The 9,309-nt window shown below is 49.1% G+C and overlaps 1 protein-coding gene across 23 annotated transcripts in view; it reads right to left on the reverse strand.

Moving 5' to 3' along the window:
- Mical3 (microtubule associated monooxygenase, calponin and LIM domain containing 3) overlaps nucleotides 1–9,309 on the reverse strand; it is a 201,824-nt gene that overhangs the window by 60,989 nt on the left and 131,526 nt on the right. The gene's annotated exons all lie outside the window — the stretch shown is intronic.

The following is a 9,309-nucleotide window of genomic DNA, read 5'->3' on the forward strand; positions in this document are numbered from 1 at the left end:
GTTCTGGTTTCTAACTAAAGTGTGCTGTCTATATCCTTTAGTACAGAGTGTCAGTGTGAGTCCATACTGACTCCTCCTGAGCGAGCACATACACACTGGGATCCCTGGGGTGTGCACATGCTCATGGTTTACATAGGAGCGGGCAGTAAAGTCCAGAGCTCCTGATGTGGACGGTAAGAGTTCATGTCCCCCTTCCTCATTCCTACCTTGTCTTGTCCCTGACCTTCTATAAGATGTACTATCATCAATGGCTTATCTTCATATGTAGTTCCCAATCTGACTTCTTCCTCCTGGGTCAACTGGTAAACATCTACAGATGCTGTCTGGTCGGCCAACTTAAGTAGGAGGATGCTACTGGCCTCTAATGGGTAGAATCCAGAGAAACTACAGTGTACAAGACGGACCCCCAAAGAATTACCCGGTCCAAAATGTCCACGGCGCTGAGCTCGAGGAGCCCTGGCTTAGCAGCTCTATCAAATGACCTCTAACCTCAGAGAAAACAGGAGCCCTGGCTTAGCAGCTCTATCAAATGACCTCTAACCTCAGAGAAAACAGGTCCCCCAAACCATCTAGATCTGAGTGTGGCTTGTCTGAAGTGTGCAGCAAGAAGAGTCATGAGCTCAGGGGTCCTCCCCAAGGTGCTGGCCCAAGTCGTCCAACTCATGGAAAGGCAAGCTGTGAAGGACCAGCCAACTGAGGCCCGCCATGCTTAAAAACAGCCTTTGGCTTGTGTCCAGAGAGAGGCAACCAGAGCCGCCAGAGACCGAGCCATATCAGTCCAATGCAGCAGACTGAGAACATGATCCAAACGCCTCACTATCTGCAGCCCCACCCTACCTTGCCTCCAAAGGTGACTGCCCATCCCTCATGGTGCCCCTCAAACACCCTTACCCTCTTTCTAGATCTGGCTTGTGTGGGAACCCCAAAGGAGAGATTCCAGGGACTGAAAGATGGACCTAGTCCACTGCTCTCCTTTGTCCCATTTCTCTCAGGAGTGCCACAAGCTTGCGGCTGAGCAGAAGAGCCTCCGTGTTACAGCAGGCCCGCTCACCACACCCAGGAGAGACTGGACACACGTGAGAAAACAGCCTTCTCTTTGCATGCTTTCTTTCATTTTCTAAGTACATTCTGCCTAGGCGCTCTGGGGCTCTCTGTTGGCGCATGCCTTTCCAAGGCTAGGGCAAGGCCGTGTCCACACATGTTCAGGAGACTTCCTGTGGGCGTTCTATGCCCACAAATTTCATCCAACAGGGCAAAAGCAGAGCTGCTCACTGGGATAACAAGGACGCCCAGAGCAACACTGAGCAGTTGGTCACTTTAAGAGTTCTGAAACGGAACCGGCTCAAGCCTAATGAGGATAACTTCCAGAGGCTGGAGTGAGATTCTATGGCAAAGAGCCTGTTCTTAGCAAGCAGGAGACCCCAAAGGCAACCCCCAGCACCTAAGCAAGTAAGAGTTCTGTTTTTCTCTTGCCACAGGTGATTTGCCTCTGACTGTCAGTACGAAAACATGTCGCTCCTTCTTCCCTGTACTCCAACAGCGCACAGTGCCAGGGAGAGTAATTTCTCATGAGGATTGTGAATGGAGCTGTAAATCATCACTGGAGGTTTTTACAAAGGGATAATGGAGAGCTGACTCAGTGGTACACAGGTAAACCACTTGCCTGGCATGGGTAGAGTCTTAGGTTCCATGCCGACACTGGAAAAGTAAAATAAGAGGCAGAGAAGCAAAGACGTGAAGCTAACAGATCCGTAAGCCTGCTGGCAGGGTAGGTTCCCCCTGGAAGTGCAGACGGGTCCACATCACCGCCAACCCTATGGCCTTCGACATGAGTATCTGATGTGACTCCAGTTTACTCTCCCTTGGAACCCAGGGCTGATGGTCCCCTTCCTCAGCTTGATGATCTTCCTACGTATCAGTGATGAAACCCTCTGTTCTGCCTGCTTCTGATTTCCCACAGGCAAGTTCCCAGCCCTGGGAATCACTGTCCCCTTAAAAAGAGGGACCGTGCGTTTCCTGTAATAAAGAGATGCATCCTTGCTGACGCACAAGGCGCATCCACACCTTCACAGAAATGCCAGTGCAAAGCTCTCGCTCTCAGAGAGCTCTCACGAGTGTGAGATGACAGAGTAGGGGCAAAGGGAATCTGTGTACACAGTAGGCACACAGGCACATCCCACCGTGGGTCCTTGGCTTCCGTGTCTGCTTCTAACCCAGACCACTGAAGGGCTTAGCGAGTGTATTCAGAGCTGCCAGTGTCTGGTACACAGCTGGCACTGCCCATGGGCACTGCCGTCATCAGCACCGTTATGTGCCTTCCTATTTCTCTACTTAATTTTACTTTTTTGTTTGTTTGAGGCAGGGTTTCTCTGTGTAGTCTTGGCTATCCTGGAACTCACTTTGTAGAAGAGGCTGGCTCCAAACTCACAGAGATCTGCCTGCCTCTACCTCCCGAGTGCTGGGATTAAAGGCCTGTGCCACCGCTGCCTGGCTACTTTTCTTTTTTGAGATAGATTCTTGCTATGCCGTTCGTGTAATGCTGGCTATGTAGCCCAGGCTGGTCTTGAAATCACAGCCGTCCTCTTACCTCCGCCTCTTGGACGCTCGATTACAGACACACGCCACCACACCTGGCTTAGTGATCGCCTTCTCTTCTCTTCTATCTTTTTTTTGTAATGGTACTGGGGATTTGGGGATTTGGGGATTTGATCTAGGGTCTTGAGCAGGCTAAAACAACTACCCTGTCACTCATCTGTATCTCTAGCCTCCGACTTTATATTCTGTGATCTACTGTGGCAGGCATGCTGAAGAGTGTCAATCATGGAAGAAGACAAGAAGGGTTCACAAACCTCTAATTTTCTATAATGCTTCTGAGAATAATCCTCCAGCCCCTTCCCAGGGGATGCAGAACGGGAACCCAAACAGGAGGATTTTGGCTTTAGTCTTGCGCACCCCATCAGTCAGTCCCCTTACCCTACACCTGTATAGCTGCTTCTCAGAGATTACAGAGTTAGGCCAGCAGTGCCTGGAGCCTCCTTCCGTCCTTCCTTCCTTTTCACGTGTCACACGGTTTCTGCCAGTGTTGACTCTCCAGGAACACAAGACAGAGAGGTGGCTTAGTCACTCATCAGACTCAACTCTAGGGGAGAGCATGTGCCTTTATACAGAGCCCACCAACCTGGTCTCCGAGTGGTGGAACAGTGGGAAGGACACCACATAGCTGGCTTCCCTAACCTGTAACTGTAGATGCTGGCAGTCCTAGAAAAGGACATAGGAGCCATTATAATCTCCTTCCAAGGGATGCCAATGTCAAAGATGAGCTCCCTGCTCCAATGTTCCAGTCAGTCTGATTCACAACTCATTTTTCAAGTTTCAATCTGAGCATACTGAATGTCAAGGGGATGGCTCTTTCTAGAATTTTCTCCAAATAGTTGTCCTGGGTGCATCAGAGAAAAACTATGCCCACTGAGTTGCTACACTGGTCTCCTGTAATTATTTTTAAGTGAAGGAGGACCTGTCACCAAGGTCGCCTTTCTCAAGGAATGAACCTGAAAAGAGAGGTAAGCCAGCATTGAGCATCAAATGCAGCGACATCTGACCTTAGAGTCTCAGGGAGGGCTTCGATACTGGGCACCAAGATGCTGGGTTCTCATGACAGGGAGAAGTTAGCCATGAGGGACAAACAGTCACAGCTGAGGACATACAAAGAATCAGGCTCCAGTTCCTCTGCAGTGACTTTGATGATGAGGGACTAATCCTGGTATCTCACAGAATCCCAGAAGGAGGAAGACAGTCACAAGTCACTGTGGGTACTTTAACACATAATGTACAATCACAAAGGACCAAGGACAGAAAAAAATTAAAGCAAAGAAACCGGAAGAGGCCAGTAGAAATCCTGACTCCATCTGTACAGCCCCTACCAATGATTATCCCGGGATAATCTAGAGCAGGCCAGACCCATGTTCCTGCATTCTCTTACGTTTTCCTAAGCCTCCCTACTACCTACAGTGAATGTCTACCTTCACTGTTGGAGAGCATTCTGCCTCTACGTTAAGTATAGCTCCTTGAGAGGAAAAGGCCATCAGAATCAGGGTGACTAAACTCAGCCTTAGTTAGACCAAAGCTTCAACGTTGACAGCAACCTAACCTCTTGCCAACTGTCCTTAAAAGACTCTCAAAAATGTTGACAAACCACTTCTGCAGAGTTGAGAAAAAGATGACCCATAGGAAGTAAAAGAGAGAGATGGTGAACACGTGGCCAGCAACACCCGGAAGTAATTGAAGGTTCCTCCCTATGCTCAGAGGCCCGCCTCCCTTCCTCAGGTGTACGCAGGGTGCTTTTGCACAATCAATCCTACACCCGCTGGAACTGTGTCATGAGGAAACAATGAGTGACTGCTGACATTTGATAAACACCGTGGGTGGGGACAGGAGCAGCCAGCAGGCTCATGAGTGGGGTCCCTGACTGTTCATCATGACTCATTTGCTTGTTGGCACTTGGCAGATGCTTGCCAATACGAGCTGTGAGGCGAGGCCATGCTTGGAGCTGGAATCCGGTCTTCCTAAAATGTCCACCTACTCTGAGGTGAGCGCTCTACTGGGTGGTTTCTTCTCATTCACACTCTAGAGGGCCCCTTGTGGGGCCCTTCAATAGCACCATCCTACCCTCCACTTCAGCATGAAAATAAGAGAGTGGTCATTTGTACGGTCTGTTCTTCCATGCCTGTGCTCAGCCTCTGTGCCAGGGAATGTCTTAATTTAAAAAACCACCAGGGAATGTGTAAGAAAAAAAAAAAAGAACAATTTCAAGATGTTTCAGTGAGAAACTGAGTGCCCTTGGGGACTTCCCAGGAACTTTACAAGGGCCTGCAGAGAATCACATCAGCTATCAGGCAAATCAGTACATTGTCCTAATGACAAGGGCCTTCCTCGCCTTATGATTAGGTCTGGGATGGTGGCAAGGGCAGCTAAGGGTTAGAGTGTATGATCCTCTCTTATTCCTGGCTCTTGGTCAATCCGTGTCTCTGCCACTTCTCTCCTCAATTCCTCTGCAGGTACAGAACACTATTTCAAAGAAAGAGGCGGAGGTTACTGTGGCATGGAGGGTCCTGGCCCAGTGTGCCAACTCCACAAAGAAGCCTGATGCTCTTCAACTTCTCAGAGGTCTAGTGCTAGCTGGAGAATGCTAGCAAGGGACAACACCAGGACTTCCTGGACCCAACAGAATAAACTCAGTATAGAGTACCTCAGCCACCAAGGTGCCCACTGCTGGCCCTGTTCGCCTGTGTTCCCACAGCTGGCATGCTGACATGGCAGCAGTTTCACTACTCCTTAGCTAGCCCCGGCGTGAGTGAGTGGCTCAGGCTGGCTCTCCAGGCTTGAGGGCAGTCCAATGAAACTAGATACTGGAACTCAGGTCCCTGCTACTACGGCACAGGAGAGATGCCAGCGATGGAGCAAAGAGCAAGGAGCCTCGGAGTTCTCAGGACCCTGGTCAGAATGCCCGAAGGCATCCCTAGCAAGCACACCAATGGGGAGGGAAGACACCTAACCAGTCCCAGCTCTGAGGATGCTGCTGCTGCTATGTCTTTTCAGTAGCCTTGGGCTCTGTGTAGTTATTTATCCTCCATCTGCCAATCCTGAGGTCCCTCAGGTTGGCTCAGTGAACAGGGGAGAGACATGGGCAAGAATATCATTTTCCTGCCTTTTCTCTATTTACAATTGCTGCAAAATAAAACATCCTGCCCCATGCCCCTCCTGAACAAGGTCCTTCCATTATCAGGACTCTATACTAGGTGGGTGACTCGGTCCCCACGGCCATCTGGGCCCTCCCTACCCTCAGCGTAAGTCAGGGCTCTGGGGAACAGTGGCTGCTACAGTCCACGCTCCACACCTGCCCGAGCCTTCCCTTTCCCACCCTCCAATCAGGAAAAAGAGAAAGAAAAGAAAAACTCAGAAACCTGAAGATTGTTTGGAATTTATTCTCTTAAATAAGAATGTAACATTTGTTAAAAAAAATTAGAACCAAAAAAGGAAAAAAAAAAAAAACCTTAAAGCAGAACACCTTGGTTTCACAGTAACGGCGAAAACAAAGTTACACAATTAAATAAAAAAAAAACTCACAAAGCAACACACCAAAAAACTCACAACAGCACAGATTAAAAACACGGGCAAATGAAAAGCTTTAGGGAAGGCCAGAGTGGACAGGCAAAGTGTTCCTGGCACAGCTGATCCTCCCCACGCTGGCTTCTATGTACCGCAGCTCTGGGCATTGTCTGCTGCCGCTCTCCTGCCTCACCCCAAGGGAATAGTAGGGTGATTAAAAGCAAACCCCTTACTTCACTGGCCAGTATCCAGTGGCACAGAGGGCCTAATGGGTGCCACTGTCCTGCAGGAAGCAGCTGGGCATAGTGAATACTAAAAGTGGCTATCTGAGACGGTCACCGTAGAGCTAACACTTTCCCCACAGACTGACTTGAGGGGAAGGAGGTGTCTGTGACTGGTCCCCAAATCAGTAAGACTATTGCTTTGTTGATGAGGAAAACTGATTACCTGAGTGTAGGGGTGTGTACCACCCATCTTCTTAGAGACCCAGCCCCACATCCATGTCTCCACATAAGGCCATGCGTGGCGGCTGGGCTCCCTCCGAATCCTGGCTATGCTGGGGGAGTCAAGCCAGGGCAAGCTTCCAGAGAAAGTTCCTATGGCTTTCAGACTAGTAGCTTTAAAAACAGTCTCACTGTTACCAGTCAGGGTATAGTATATATAAATAGTATCTGCCCCCACACTGAACTGAAACCCATAAACACACATAGATATACAAATTTACATCGAGAGGTGTGTTCACGGTTCACACAGTACCACTGCTCAGCTTTGGCTCTAGTGGTCACGTTGGGAGGCACGAGGCGCGGCAGATGCTCCACAGTGCTTCCTCTCCTGGGTTTTTCTGGCAGCCTTGAAGGGAAAGGACCCTAGGAAGCTATGAGAGGATCCCTAACCTTCTCATCAGGCAGAGGCAGAGGCTCATGATGAGCGGCATTCTTGGTTAGTGTGTGGCTATTCCGGCCAGCGTTGGCCAATGCCTATGTTTCCTAACTGTGGGAGCCAGTGGGTACCATTTTAGAGTATCTGGGGTTAGGGAACAGGCAGTGCCACTTGTAACTGCAGCTTCCCCAGGAAAGACACTTCCTTGGCAGATGCCCGGGGAGAACGCCCCTCCTGCCTTCTGCTGTCTGCACTGTAAATGTTCCTGATAACAGGGAGAAAAGCTCTCCTTTTCCCTTCCCACTCATGTGCCTTGGGCCTCACTTTTCATTCTGCATAATGGGATTCCTCTACCTAAAAAAGGAACCACCTGCAACCAAGGGTGTGCGCCCAAGAGAACAGCCATCCCACCCAGTGTTTTGTTTTCTTCTTTTTTCCTTTGTCTGTTGTCCAGACTTCTCCTAAACTCCAAACAGGTACTGTGAGGCCAGGGTAAGGAAATCTGTGCCAGGCCCACTGAACTGTAGCAGTGAGGAGAGGTGGTTTGGAAACAAAGCATTTACAGGTTTCAGAACAAAAAAAGAGGATTTCTATATTAAACGCACATTACAGACAGAAATACTATAAACAGTGTCCCAAACAGGGGTCAAGCAGCAGCTGTAGACGAGGTTACCAGAGAAGACAATGCGTTAAGGCCTACTCAGGGTTCTCTACCAGGGGTGAAGAAGGGTTATGTTGTCATTTTGGGGTATTTTTGTGGCTGGCATTTTGTTTTTACAACAGCACTAATTTTTGCCTAAGGGGAAATAGCAGAAGGGAGAACAGTGAAGAGCTAGGAAACAAGAAGGTACAGGACCAGGAGGCAGGGCCGCGGGCCACAGCCCAGCTCTCCCTGCTCCCCCTCCACTGTGGGTTCCAGGGAACATGGGCCATCACATGGGACAGAACTGGGATCAGGCTAAGAACCCTTCTGTAACACATTCTGGAAACCTGAGGCACTGGGTTTTGTCTGAAGCTTTCTGGAGCAAGTTTGGCCAAGCACTCAAAGCTAATGTGGGATTTGAAAAAGGCATTTCTACCAAAGAAGAAACAGAAACCTATCTCATGGCACCTGTAAAATATCACTCATAATTCTGCAAACCCCCCCCCCCCCAATTCTCACCCACCTTCAGTGGCTAGCAAAGGTTCGCTCCAGAGCAAGTGCCAGGGCTTTGAGCATTTTCAGGACTCAGGGCAATGACTTGCAAACAGAGAGTCTGGGCTCCTATCATAGGAGTCCCTTGGGCTAGGGTATGGTGCCAGCCTCACCCACTTTGGACATCCAGCCCGGCATACTTTGGGGTGCCAGATCTTGACCCTCTCTTGCTATTCTACAAGCATATTCTAGCTTGGGCTCTTTCCCGTTCATTTTGATACTTTAACCACAATGGTAAGTGTATTTTCTCAGTGTTTTATAGAGCATGCTTCTCCTATCTATAGGTCCCTTAATTTTTTGACTATCTAAAAAAATCTGAAATCTATAACATTTTTCTTAGACATGCAGAGATGCAAAAGGAATGAGCCAAGAGAGTTAGCAAACTCATTCATAGTCCTTTTAAAAAGAATGCTCTTGCACCCTTTACCCAGAGGGAAAGTGGAGTCTTTTGTTTGCTTCAGTAATCGGGTTCCTTGGCAAAGCTATTAAGTGGTGCTCTCACATGACCGTGTAAAGCCAAACTTGTGTCTGGGGCCAGGGCTCTCTCATCTGCCAGGCTGTGCTCTGGGAGTGTCAACTCCTGAGAAATACTACTAAGGGCTGGCAGACTTCATGGGCTACAAGTCACTCACAGTTTGAGCATGGTTATAAACTGTTGAGTCTCACCAACAGGTTATCTAAGAAAGGTTCCCCAAACATGAGAAGGGAACAGAGAAGCTGGAGTCACATTCACAGGGCCTAGCTGAGATGTCTGTGCCTTGGAGGTTTAACACAACCCACCCCCAGAGTGCCCCTGCCAAGCCTAGGGCACATTCTCCCTCCTCTGGCACAGCTGCCCAAGAGCTGTGTCAGCGCCTCCCTTCATCAACAGAGGCAGCTCTATTTGAAAACTAAGGAAATATTCCTCCCGCCTCCATCATGGAAAGCATCTATCAACTCCACAGTGGCTTCTGGCATCGGCTGATAATCTTTCATTTTTATTTGAGTTTGTACCTGGCTATGTAAGAAGATATATTTGTAGCTGGGCATAGTGGCATACCCCTTTAATCCCAGCACTTGGGAGGCAGAGGTGGTAGATCTCTACATATCCTCATCTACATATCCAGTTCTAGCCAGGGCTACATAGTAAG

This window comes from Mastomys coucha, unplaced genomic scaffold (genome assembly GCF_008632895.1).
Source record: "Mastomys coucha isolate ucsf_1 unplaced genomic scaffold, UCSF_Mcou_1 pScaffold20, whole genome shotgun sequence".
In the NCBI taxonomy this organism is placed as follows: domain Eukaryota; kingdom Metazoa; phylum Chordata; class Mammalia; order Rodentia; family Muridae; genus Mastomys; species Mastomys coucha.